Source organism: Mustela erminea, chromosome 15 (genome assembly GCF_009829155.1).
Source record: "Mustela erminea isolate mMusErm1 chromosome 15, mMusErm1.Pri, whole genome shotgun sequence".
NCBI lineage: Eukaryota > Metazoa > Chordata > Mammalia > Carnivora > Mustelidae > Mustela > Mustela erminea.
In genome coordinates this window covers 42968640-42982863 of record NC_045628.1, presented here as the reverse complement: position 1 = coordinate 42982863, position 14224 = coordinate 42968640, and the positions used below count along the sequence as shown (strand labels likewise).

The window sequence follows — 14224 nt, the reverse complement described above, 5'->3', positions numbered from 1 at the left end:
AACTTATGCTAAAGAGCTAATACTTAGAGACAAGAGTACTCCTAACCTGAGTTTCTAATAGTCAACACAGACTTCTTGCTGTGATTGCCTATCTTTTTGCCTACAATTTATAGTGCCAAGGAAGACATATCAATTGCCCTTGTGTAACTTGGCATTAAATCACCAGATCTGACACTATTACCAGGTAAATAACGGCCCATTTAAAAAGGCAGACACCATTATCAGGTAAATAAAGGCGCATTTAAAAAATAATGCCAGTTTGAGGCAGACACTATTATCAGGTAAATAAATGTCCATTTAAAAAATAATGCCAGTTTGAGATACAAATCAAGGATGGATACAATATTCTTAGAACTGAGTTTTGATTAATCTGGAATCCCAAATGATGTAAAAAGTTCTAGAAACTGATGGCATATTGTACCCATGATGATCCCCCACTTAGAAAACATTAATCCAGTGATTCACATCCCTTTACTCCATTTATAGCCCTGAAGTCATCCTGAAAAGTGGGTATCAAAACAATATGGAGTTAGGATAACAAAGTTTGACAATATGTTATACAAGTCAAATTTGGAAAGACATATTAAGTATATCTGCTCTGAGAGAAAAGCATCAAATTCTTTGTGTACACATTTTGTGGTTTTATTGTAACAAAGCACCTGGTATACTTTTTTTTTTTTTTTTTTTTTTAGACTTTATTTATTTATGTGACAGGGAGAGAGAGATCACAAGCAGGCAGACAAGCAGGCAGTGGGGGGGCAGGCTTCCTGCTGAGCAGAGGGCTAGATGTGGGGCTCAATCCAAGAACCCTGAGATCATAACCTGAGCCAAAGGCAGAGACTTAACCCTCTGAGCCATCCAGGTGCCCCTACAGCTCCAGTTCTTAACATTTTTTCTTTCTTTCTTTCTTTCTTTCTTTTTTTTTTTTTTAAGTCAAGAGAAAGTAGACAGATACATGTTGGCAAGTGCTAACTGTCCATTTTCATATAGAGAGGCAGTGTAATCTCTGAGCCTAATACAAAGAAGAAAGAGGAATGCACTGCTACACAGGGAGATAAGGAAGAAATAAGGAAGCAGAGGGTTATCTTTTTTTCCCACAGAGCAGGGTGGTGTTGAATCCATAGTTTTTATTGAGCCTGGAAGGTACAAAAATGAATTTGGAACAGAAAATGGTAGAGATTCTTTTCCCACTATATTCTGCTCCAGGCATACCCCACCTCCAATTAAGTTGAGAATCATGGTAAAAAGGAAATTCTTGCCTCAAAAAAAAACCTAAAATATGGGGTCACAAGGCACAAGAAAAAAACAAGAAAGAAGGAAAAAAAGAAAACCAACAACAACAACAACTGCAACTTGTTCCCAGGAATTGGAGAAAATTTTAAAAAGTTAGGTTGGAATCCATCAGTGTTCATTAGTCATCTCTCCCCCATCATCACCTTCATCTTCTTTACCTTCAGCTTCATCCCCTTTATCAGTATCTTCCAATGCTTTTTCTTCTTCATCATTTTCTTCTCCTTGCTTTTATTAATCATCCATGTCAGAAACTATACTGTAATGAATTTGGCCAAATATCATCTTTGATGACCTCTCCTAACACATTTGCACCTGCATCAGAATGGTCAATAAATCCGGTTAAGAAATGCTCTGGTTCCCTATGCTGTCTCTTTCTGCTGGCTTTATTTTGTGTATGACTTGAACATTTCAGTAAATCCTTTCCAAATTTACATTTGATTTCAGTGACTTTGAAGATGGATTACTACTACTCTCATTCACATAACATTCTTTGTAGAGACTTTGTTTTGGAAACAAGGGTTTTCATCAAAATAAAAATTGATTCTGTAACCTAACTTAATATCTTCTAAATTCTGTGAATTCAGCTCTTGTTAAATAGTGCTTCTTCATCCTCCTCCCCAAGCAGGCAGACACTTGTGATTGGTTGACAAATATGATTGCATACAAATTTGGGATTATCGTCTCAATTCGGCCTCTTCTGAAAAAACAAACAAACAAACAAACAAACAAAAAACGGCTGGCAGAGTTTGCTAGATTTTTTTTCTACTTTCAAAATCTCCTCACTGGCTTGTTCATTAAGTCTTTCATTTCTACTTAATCACGTGTTTCTTGCTGTTCTTTTTCTGAGGTCTGCATTCCACCGTGGTTGGAACGGAGCTCCTTTTAAAGGAGCTGATGCCTACGTGGAACTGTTCCTGCAGGAGGGTGAAAACAGTGCAGCTGTGAGTGGACGAGAAGGGAGGGTAAAGCTTGCAACCGCAGTTTGTGCTCAGCTGGGCGGCTTGAGCGTTTGGCCCCGCCCCCTGCAGGCGCTGGCTGCGCGCGCAGCCCTCTCTTTAGACCCAGGTTCGAGCACCCAGCGCCGCGTGCTATCTACCTGGCTCCTGCTTTTGGAGACTTGGTGGTGGCAAGGCTGCGGCAGGCAGGTGTTTAGCTCTTCTGCTGGCTCCTCGGTCTCCAGCTCTCTTTTCCCTCTTCTGGGAGCCACCTCCTCTTCACATCAGCAGTAGCGGGAGGTCTTATGGTGTCTTCAAGTAGGTATTAGATTTTTTAAGTTTGAAAAATTTAAGTGACAGTTTTTGTCTTTGATGGAGTGAGAAAACTTAAGGCGTACACCCTCTGAACAAAGTGTACAATACTGTATTGTTAATTATAGGCATAATATTGTTCAGTAGATCTCTAGAACTTACTTACCCTGAGTAACTGAAACTTTATACCCTGATGGAGAACAGACTCTCCATATTTTTCTGTCCAGTCTCTAAAAAACATTTGTTTCTGAGTTTGGCCATTTTTTAAAAGACTATTTGTTTGAGAGAGAGAGACAGAGAGTGAGAACAGAAGAGTGGGGTGAGGGACAGAGGGAGAAGCAGACTTCCCACTGAGCAGGGAGCCTGAGATGGGCCTGGATCCTGGAAGTCCAGGATCATGATCAGAAGTAAGGCAGACGCTTAACCAGCAGAGCCACCCAGGTGCTCCTGAGTTTGGCTGTTTTGATACTTAATATAGGTGAGATCATTCCTGATTTGCCCTCCTGTGCCTGGCTAATTTCGCTTAGCATAAAGGCCAATTGATTCATGCATGTTATTGCAAATAGCAGAATTTCATTCTTGTTTAAGGTTGAATAATGTTATATTGCATGTAAATGCCTCATTTTCTTTATCCATCAATCTTTCAATGGTGTCGATAGTTCAAACAGCAGAAGTAAAACCAGTGAGTCACCAAAGCAGCAATTTCTTGAAGTTTATTGCGCACACACCAAAAAGATAGTTTGTGAACTGGGAGCATTGAAGCCAAAACATAAAAGAAAATTCAGGAATATGTTGTTATAAAAGTGGCTTATATAGTGAGATGGCATTAAATGTTTATTCTTTACAGAGATTGGTTATAATATTTTAATTTTCCTAAATGATGGGTAATTGGTCAGTAGTTATTTCATACTAACCTTGGGAGACAATGTAAGTTTTGTTTATGATTTCCAGAAGCATAAATAAGAAAAGACCGGGGTCAAGCTAGTTTTGCAAAATAAGTTTAATTATCCTTTATATGACTAAGCTGGTTTTATCTGCTCAGAGAGTTTTCAGTGCTGGTATGTATTTGTTTTGATTTTAGCAGTGGAAATTTAGGTTGTTCCCATAGCTTGGCTATTGTAAATAATGCTGCAATAACCATGGGAGTGCAGATCTTGATTTCAGTTCTTTTGGATACATACTCTACTTCTGTAGGATTGTTAGAACTAATGATAGTTCTATACTTAATTTTTTTTCAGGAAGCATCATATTGTTTCCTACAGTGGCCTCAACATTTTATAGTCTACCAACAGTATTGAGAGTTACAATTTCTCCACATCCTCACAAACACTTGTTATTTTTAATTTTTATTTTTGATAATAGCCATCCTTCTAGTTGTGAAGGGACATATAATTATGATGTTGATTGCCATTTCTCTGATGATTAATCATATTGAGCTTCTTCGTATATGCTTGTTGGCCATTTGTGTATCTTTTGCAGAGAAATGTCTATTAAGGTTCTGTGTGCATTTTTTAATCAAACTATTTGGCCAGTTTTTGTTTGTTGTTGTTTTGGGGATTTCTTCTGGTTTTATATTTTGTTTTGTTTGTTTTAGTTTTGTTTTGTTTTGGTATTGAGTCTTTATGTGTTTTGTATAGTAACCTTATATCAGATACATGATTTGCAAAATTTGTATATTTTCTTCCATTCCATAGGTTGTTCTTTAATTGTGCTTATGGTTTTCTTTTTGGGTTCGAAGATTTTTGCTTTCCTTTAATCTCATTTGCCTATTTTTGCTTCTAACGTCTGTTTTTTTTGGTGTCATATCCAAGAAATCATTGCTAACAAGACCAATGCCTTAAAGCTTTTGTCTGTGTTTTCTTTGGGAAGGTTTATACCTATAAGTTTTATGTCTTTAGTTAAGTCTTTAATCCATTTTGATTGGGTTTTGTGTATCGTATAAAACACCAGTTTCATTGGTTTGCATATGTATATCCAGTTTTCCCAGCACTATTTGTTGAAGAGAATATCTTTATGGGTTCTTGGCACTTTTGTCAAAGAAGAGTTGACAGAATATTTGTTTCTGGGTTTGTTTTTATCCATAAACTTGGGGTATCCTCCCACTTATTTGTGTTTTCTTTAATTTCTTTTAGCAATATTTCATAATTCTCAGATATAAATAAATCTTTTGTATTCCTAATTATATTTACATTAAAGTATCTTATCTTTTTGATGCTGTTGTAAATGGGATTTTTCTTTTTGAATTTTAAAAGAGTTGGTCTTAGTGTATAGAAATGTAATTGATTTTTGTATGTTGATATTGTATCCTTGAACTTTACTGAATTCATTTATTGATTCTAACACTCTTTTTAGTGGAGTTGTTAGGGTTTTCTATATACAAAATCATGTCACCTACAAAGAGAGGAAATTTTACTTCTTTCCAAATTAGGTATCATTTATTTCTTTCTCTTGCTCAATTGCTGTGGCTAGGATTTATAGTAATGTGTGATATAAAATTAGTGAAAAGGGTTATCTTTCCTTGTTCTTGATTTTAGAGGAAAAGCTTTCAGTATTTCAACACTGAGTATGTTAGCTATGAAATTTCATATGTGACCTTTATTATTTTGTTTTAATTCTATTCTATTCCTAGTTGAGAAATTTTATAATAAAAGTGTTGAATTTTGTCAAATAATGTTTTTGCATCTGTTGAGATGATCATATGATTTTTATTTTTTATTTTGTTAATGTAGTGTGTCATATTTATTGATTTTCATATGTTGAACCATCCTTGAATTCCGTAGATAAATCCTCTTTAGTCATGGTGTATGATCCTTATAAAGTCTTGGTGAATTCAGTTTGCTGACATTTTGTTGAGCATTTTTGCATCTGTGCTTATTAGGAATGTTGGCCTTTGCTTTTCTTTTGCTTGTTTTTTGTTTGTTTGTTTTTGTAGTGTCTTTGTCTGGATTTGGTATCAAGATAATAAGTTCGATAGTGTTCCTTCCTCTTCAGTTTTTGGCCAAATTTGAGAAGGATTGACATTAATTCTTCACTTAAGTGTTTAGTAGAATATAGCAGTGAGGCTTTTCTTTGTTCGGAGGCTTAATTATTTATTCAATCTCCTTACTCATTATTGATCTGTATAGGTGTTTTATTTTTTTCACAACTCAGTCTTGGTAGGTTTTATATTTCTAGGAATTTATCCATTTCCACTAAGTTATCCAATTTGTTGGCATATAGTTGTTCATAGCAGTCTTTTGTGAACCTTTTTTATATCTATGGTATCAGTTGTAATGTCTTGTATTTCAATATCACTTGAGTTTTTACCTTTTTTTCTCAGTTTACCCAAAATTTGTTTAGTTTTTAAAAAAAAAACAAACTTGACTTTGTAAACTTGATTTTTTCTATTTTTTGTCTTCTGTTTTATGTGTGCACTAATCTTTATTATTTCCATTCTTCTGTTAACTTTTAGCTTAGACTGTTATTGTTCTTATTCCTTGAGGCATAAAATTAGATAGTTCAAGGGTTTTTTTAACGTGGACATTTAATGCTATAAAATTCCTTCTTAGTATTGCTTTTACTGCATCACATACGTTTTGATATGTAATACTTTGTTTTCATTTGTCTTGGGATATTTTCTAATTTTCCGTATGATTTCTTCTTTGAACCATTGGTTCAAGAGTGTATGGTTTAATTTTCACATATTTTGAATTTTCAAGTTTTTCTTCTGTTGATTTCTAGCCTCATTTGATGGTAGTTGGAAAAAGATTCTTTCTGTGATTTCCATCTTTGTAAATTTGTTAAAACGTTATTTTTAATCTAAAATGTGATCTATACTGAAGAATGTTCTATGAGCATTTGAAAGGAATGTATATATGTCCCTGCCATTGGATAGAGTGTTCTGAGTATGCCCGTTAGGTCCATTTGATCTGTAATGATGTTCAAATTCACTATGTCTTTATTGACTTTCCGCATGTTATATGCATTATTAAAAGTGTATTGAAGACTTTTATGGCTCTCTCTTTCTGTTTTCATTTTTGGTAATGTCTGCTTTATATATTTAGGTGTTTTGATGTTGCATGTCTTTATATTTATAATTGTTTCATCTTCTTGGTGAATTGACCTTTTTATCATTATATAATGTTCTTTGTCTCTTGTGGCAGTTTTTGTCTTAACATAACTTTTTTCTCATAGAAGTATAGCCACTGTTGCCCTCATTTGTTTACAATATTGATGGAATTATATATAAGTTATGAATTTAACATATTTTTACCCTTGGGTTTTGGAAAATGTCAAGCTAAGGCAGAAATCACAAGGAAAAAGAGATATTAAGTAGATTGAGACAATATGATAAATTAAGGATTAGAGAAATATCAAATTGAGTGGGATAGACAAAGTTATCATGATGGAAGAGATCACAGGTAGCATATAAGAAAAAATACTACTTTATAGATGAAAGGATAAAACAGCTCAATGGGGAAATACATTAAAAATTCTATTATCATTTTGATTAAAAAGCATATCTATTTATCTTTCCTTTGGCTATTTACCTTGACATTTAATTTAGCATAAGTTTAAAAAAGTAATGCCAGTATGGAAACTGACAGCTACTTTTTTGCCTATGTTGTCAGAATCTGAAAAGCTCTGTTGTGAAATATCATGTAGTACCCCTTTGGATAACTCTGTCTTCTTATGGCTTATTTATATTTGTGCATGCTTTGAGTTACAAATATTCAGTACATATACATGCACTGAATAAGTGCATTATCATGAAACAGCAAAGCTATTCTTTCAGATAGAATTGACTGCTTGTTGTTACTGGCTTCAAATGGGCACTATACAAACTTTTATCATTGCTCCATTGACAATTTAGTAAACTTACTTATTTGAATACATTTATGTACCCAGCTACCATTAAAGTATACTATTTTTTTTCTGGAGGGAAAGACCTAAGTTCCATCATTATTGTTTTCTTAGAAATGTCAGTTTATTGGGACACCTGGGTGGCTCAGTGCGTTAAGCCTCTGCCTTCGGCTCAGGTCATGATCCCAGGGTCCTGGGATCAAGCCCTGCTTTGGGCTGTCTGCTCAGTGGGGAGCCTGCTTCCCCCTCTCTCTCTCTGCCTGCCTCTCTTGTGATCTCTGTCTGTCAAATAAATAAATTTTTTAAAAAGTCTTTAAAAAAAGAAATGTCAGTTTATTGCTAAATCAGTGAGTATTACGTGAGTGAAAGAAAGGACAAATGAAATTTTAGCTGTGACAAAAGTTTTGCCTTTTGTAATTTTCTTAAACTTTCTTATAATGCATGGTTATTTTAAGGGGTTTCACACTGGAATGAAAATGATTTGGCCTGGGCAAGAAAAATGTAAAACTTCAGTCCAAGGTAGAAGGAAATTAAATATTCACTTCACAGCTATAACATCAATTGGGTTATCAGATTGTGGTAGTATTGAAATGGGTAAAACACAGCATTTTCCTCAGGTATTTTCCAATATATGCATGTTTTTTAAATTTGTTTTTCTACTATCTCTTTTTCCTGTATACTAACCGAAAGCAACATATTCTTATTGTCTGAATTGATATTTCTATTTTTGAATAATTTAGGAGACAGAGGTAGACCGTGTCACATTTTAAGTTACTTCTATATCATATTCCCAAGAATGAAAGAGAAAAACAAATGAAATGATAAAGAGAAAAAAAACTTCCCAAATATTTTCAGAGTTTCATGTAGACTTACAGTTTTAGAAAAGAGAAATGAATTTTTATGTTGAAATAAAACAGCAATAGTATTGTAATATTTAAAATAGACCAGATGTTTATTTTGTCGGTTTTATTAAAATTTGATTACTCATGGATATTATCACTGGTTAATTTGGCTTTCTATTCTATGAAAAAAATTGGAAGGAACTGCAATTTTCCATAGAGACTTTGGAAATTGCTGAAAGTCATCTTCTCTCCAGAGACCTTGTCTTATCACAACACATCAACTGAAAGTGCAAATGTCTAATACGCTAAGCTCTCTACAACTGCTCAGCCTCAGCAGTGCTTGGTACAAGGTGGTTTGTTAGAGAAATGAAGGAAGAATTTAGAGAACTGGGTTGGGATATCATTTGGCCTAGGAATAGGAGGTGGTCTTTAAACTCCTTTTATTAAAAAGATTTTATGTGTTTGAAAGAGAGACAGAGAGCACTAGAGAGAACAAGCAGGAGCTGGGGTAGGGGGGTGGGAAGGGCAGAGAGAGAGGGAGAAGCAGTCTCCCTGCTGACCAGAGAGCAGGGAGGCACTGGACTGGATCCTAGGACTCCAGGATCATGACTTGAGCCCAAGGCAGACCCTCAACGGACTGAGACACCCAGGTGCCCCTCACTCAAATGTTTTTTAAAAAGAAATACATTCAACAATAAATGTAATGAAGGATATATTGTTTTATAATTGCAAATGACTAACAACATAAAATGTCTCTAGTGAATAGTATTTTACCTTGAAGATGCTTTCTATCTAAATGATTTTAGGGTTTATATATGAACTATTACAATTGATTAGTTACCATTCAATTTTTAAAAAAATAAAATTTAAATTTGTTCTATATATGTTTGCTGGCCATTTGACAAATATGTACAGAATATGAAATTAGAAAAGCAAGTAATGATATATACCATTTTAAGTTTATTGAGTTAATAGTCATGTTACTCTGATTTGGTTTAAGCAGTACATAAAGGTGGGAAGAAGGCATGGACAATAAACTGTGGTAAATTTTGGTCAATTTCAGTTTAGTTTAGTGGTAGCCTCCCATACCCCATCCTCCAGCCCTGTGGCAGGTAGCTGTGCATTTGTTCCTGGAGGAGCTTTTCACAGACTGTAAAAGCCAGGGTAAGCAATAAGGATCCTATTCTTTAAATATTGGTGATCTTAGAGGTGTAGACAAATAAGCAGGGGGCAATTGTTACTGCATCTCCCCTTATTCTTACAAGTCCTTCCCCCTCCAAGTAAGTTAGCACCTAGGGGATTTAAAGAAACAGTTCCTTTTTTCCCCTTCTTTTTGCTCTTTGTTCCCTTTTGAGATCCAGACATTGATGATGAGGACATTCAAAAGCAACTGTATATTCGGGAGAAATTAGAAAGTTAGCAGGTAGGTTCAGGGGAAGGTGCTGTCTTTGAAAAGATGACTTAGGCTAATTTTCAACACTAAGACAGCCTACCTTAATAAAAACAACAACAACAAAACAACCAACCAACCAACCAACCAAACAAACAAAGAAAACCTAGGAAACCCTGGGGGAGGGAGATAATCTGATCCTGATTTACCCTATTAATTGAATCAAATATCTAGTCTTCAGTTAAAAGAAATCATAAGGCATATAAGGAAACAGAGTAGTATGTACCATTCAAAGGGAAAAAAACAACAACAGAAATTATATATGAGAAGAACTTGATGGGAGAATTTCTAGACAGACTGTAAAACAACTGTCTTAAAGATGCTTAAAAAGGAAGAGCTGGAGAATGTCAAAAATAGTGTATGATAAAAATAGAAATATCAATAAAGGGAAAACCTAAAAAGGCATGAAAAAGAAATTCTGAATCAGGAAAGAACAATAACTGAAATGAAAAATTCACTAGACGGATTCATGGGCTCATGTATAGAGGTAGAATAAAGAATCAGGAACACAAAGATGGCACAATTGAAATTATTGATTCTGAGGAATAGAACAATGGAAAAGGTGAACGAACTCATCGAATGGATCAATATTTTTTAGTGGGAGTCTTAGAGGAGAATGGAAGAGAAGAAAGAATAGAGAGAATATTTGAAACAACAGCAGATCATTTTCCATATTTGATGAGATACATGAATGTAAACATCCAAAAAGCTCTACAAACTTCCAAGTATGATGAACTCAAAGATACCCATACCAAAACACTTATAATCAAAATTTTAAAAGCTATAGACAAAGAGGGTATCTTGAAAACATCAAGAGAGAAGTGACTCATCCCATACAAGGAATCCTCAATTAGATTAACAATTTGTTAATCTATAGTTCTATAGAATCTATAGTTCTATTCTATAGAACTCATTCTGATGAGTTCTCATCAGAAATTTTGGAGGGCTGAAGATAGTGGGCTGATTTTAAAAGAAAATAAAAACTGTCAACCAAAAATCCTATATCCTTAAGTTGTTCTTCAGAAGTGTGGAAGAAATTAATAGTTTCCAGATAAAAGCAGAAGGAGCCCATTTCACCAGATGTGCTCAGTAGAAATATTAAATGGAGGCTTGCACGTTTAAGTGAAAGGACATTAAGTGGTAAATCAAAGTGATATGAGCATATATAGATTGCAGTAAAAGTAAATACATAGATAATTGTAAACTAGCTTTTTAACTTTGGTTCGCAATTCCACATTTTGTTTTCTATGTAAGAGACTAATGCTTTTGAAAGTTATTATTAGCTTGTGTTATTAGACACACTGTGTCTGAAGATATAGTTTTGTGACAACTGAAGTAGTTGGGAAGAGTTATAAAAGGAACAGTTTTTGTATATTATTGAGATTATATAAATTAAAATTAAAATGTCATAACTCCAGGATGTTAATTATAATTTCCATTGTAACACAAACACACAAAGCTATAGATTATACATGAAAGGAAATGAGAATGAAAATATTTCACTGTAAAAAAACTAAGCAGAAGACAGTAATTCAGAAAGTGAGGGACAAAAAAAATCTGTCAGACAAATAGAAACAAATAGTTAAATGACAGGAGTAAACCCTTATCTGTAATTACTTTAAAATAAGTGGTTTAAGCTTCAATCAAAATACAGATTGGCAGAATATATTTAAAACAACAACCATGATTAACTATATATTATCTATAGGAGACTCACTTTAGATCCAAAGACCCATAGGCTTTGAAAGTGAATTGATGGAAAAATATATTAATACAAACAATAAAGAGAGCAGGAGTGGCTATATTAATATCATACAAATAAACTTTATATTAAGAAAGTTCATAAGAGACAAAAGACATTTTGTGTTAATAAAATGACCAGTGCATCAAGAGGATGTTATAAATATTTATGTGCCTAATAACAGACCATCAAAATGTATAATGCATAAACAGCAACAACATAATACAAATTCTTCTCAAGTACATATATTTTTTTATAAGTTATAAATTTTGTAGGATATTTTGGCCACAAATTAAGTCTCAGTAGATCTAAGAGGATAGATATCATACAAAGTATCATCTCTGGCCATAACAGGATGAAGTTAGAAATCAGTAAAGATGAAAAACTGGAAAATATACAAATTTGAGGAAATTAAACAACATACTCTTAGAAAATCAGTGGGTCCAAGAAGAAAATTACAAGGGGAATTAAAAAATGAGGAGAGACAAAGGAAAATGAGAACACAGCATTCCAGAACCTACAGTACAGAAAAAGCAGTGCCAAGGAGGAAATTTATAGCTATAAAATCTCACTTAAAAAAGAAGACCAGTCTTAAATCAACAACCTATCTTTATAACCTGGGGAACAAAAGGAAGAGGAACAAACTAAACACAAAGCTAGAAAAAAGGAAGAAATAATAAAAATTAGAGCAGAAGAAAATAGAAAGATAATAGAGAAAATCAACAAAACCAAAATTTAGTTTTTAAAAAATATCAGCAGAATTGATAAATCTTTACTTAGATTGACTAAGGGGAAAAAAAAAACATCTAAATTAATAAAGTCAGGAATGAAAGTGGATACATTACCACCAATTCTACAGAAATAAAAAAAAATAAGAGATTATTCTCAATAATAGCATGACAAAATATTGGATGACCTTGGTAAAATGGGCAAATTTCTGTAAATACAAAAATAATCAAGAAAAGCCTGAGGGCTCATACTTTCTTTTTTTTAAAGCTATGGTAATCAAAACAATGTAGTATTGGGCCCAGAATTAACCCTTGCATATGGCGAAATAATTTTTGACAAGGGTACCAAGACAATTCAATGGAAAAAGGACAGTTTTTTCTACCAACGATGCTGGAGAAAATTGGACATCCACCTGTAGGAGAAACAATTTGGATCCTTACTTAAAGCCATATGCAAAAATAAAAATGGATCCAAAGTCATAAATGTAAGACCTAAAACTATAGAATTCTTAAAAGAAGACGTGGGGGAAAAGTTTCACAGCACTGAGTTTATTAACAATTTCTTAGATTTTCCGCCAAAACCAAAGGCAATCAATGAAAAATAGGCAAATGGACTTAATGAAAATTTAAAATAGAGACTATCAACAGAGTAAAAGGTAATCTACATAATGGGAGAGAATATTTTCAAATCATGTATCTAATTTTACTATCCAGAATATATAGAAACTTCTAAAATTCAACAACAAAAATATCAAACACCTGCATTAAAAAATGGACAAAGTACTTGACTATAAATTTCTCCAAAGAAGATATGCAAATACACAGTGAGTGTGAAAGATGCTTAACGACACTAATTATTAAGGAAATGATAATGAAGACTAATGAGATACTACTTCACAGCCATTAGGATCACTACAGTGAAAACAGAAAATAAAAATTGGCAAGGATTTGGAGAAATTGGAACTCTTGTGCACTGTTGATGAGAATCTAAGATGATATAGCTGCTCAGCAAAACATTATGGCAGTTCCTCAAAAAATTTTAAAAATCGATTTATCAAAAGATTAAGTGATCTCACTTCTGGGTATATATTCAAAAAATTGAAAGCAGGGTGTCAGAGATATCTGCACTTTCATGTTTACAACAGGCTTATTAACTGTAGTTGAAGTGTGGAAGTAAGTCAGGTATCTGTAGTAAACAAATAGATAAGCAAACTGTGTTTTATGCACCCAATGGAATATTATTCAGGCTTTGGAAGAAAGAAATTCTGATATACTACATCTTAAGGGAATTATGCTAAGTGAAATAAGCCCATCATAAAAAGACAGATACTGTATGCATTTACTTAATGAAGTACTTAGAGTAATCAAAATCATAGAGACAGAAAGTAGAATGATGGTTGCCAGAAGCTGAGGAGAAGGAGGCAACGGAGAGTCATTGTTGTAGGGTATAGCGTTTCATTTTTTTGAGGTGAAAATAGTTTTGACGATGGATGGTGGTGATGATTGTACTACAGTGTGAATCTACCTAATACCACTGAATTATACCTTTAAAAATGCTTCAGGTGGTAAATTTTATGTTTTTGTATTTTGCCACAATATTTTAAAATTGAAAGAAAAAATATTTGGGGAAATTTGAATAGGAATAATTATTAGGTGAAATCCACAAATTAATCATTTTGGTAGAAGTTTTATGATATTTTGGTTATGTTAGGAAAGATCATTATGTTTTAGAGGTGAATTCTGAAGTATTTGGGAGTGAAATGTCTTGGTATCTTTAATGTACTTTAGCAACAGAATAAAATAAAAGAATTGTGACATCATGTTGGCAACTGTCATCTAAGTGATGTGTACTGGGTATTTATTTTACTGTGCTCTCTCTCTTTTTTGTTATATTTAAACATTTCCATAATAAAAAATTTTTAAATATTCCATTATTTGTATAGTTCATATACTCTATGACATAAACACACACACACACACACACACACACACACACATAATTCATAGAAATAACATTCAAAAATAAGAAATGAGAGAAGCAGGTACTGTTTCTTATTACTCAAAGACAATTCTTGCTAACC

General features: G+C 33.5%; 1 pseudogene; it reads right to left on the bottom strand.

Annotated features, from left to right (window-relative positions):
- Window positions 1-1401: 1401 nt before the first annotated feature.
- LOC116574071 overlaps window positions 1402-14224 on the bottom strand; it is a 48930-nt pseudogene continuing 36107 nt past the window's right edge.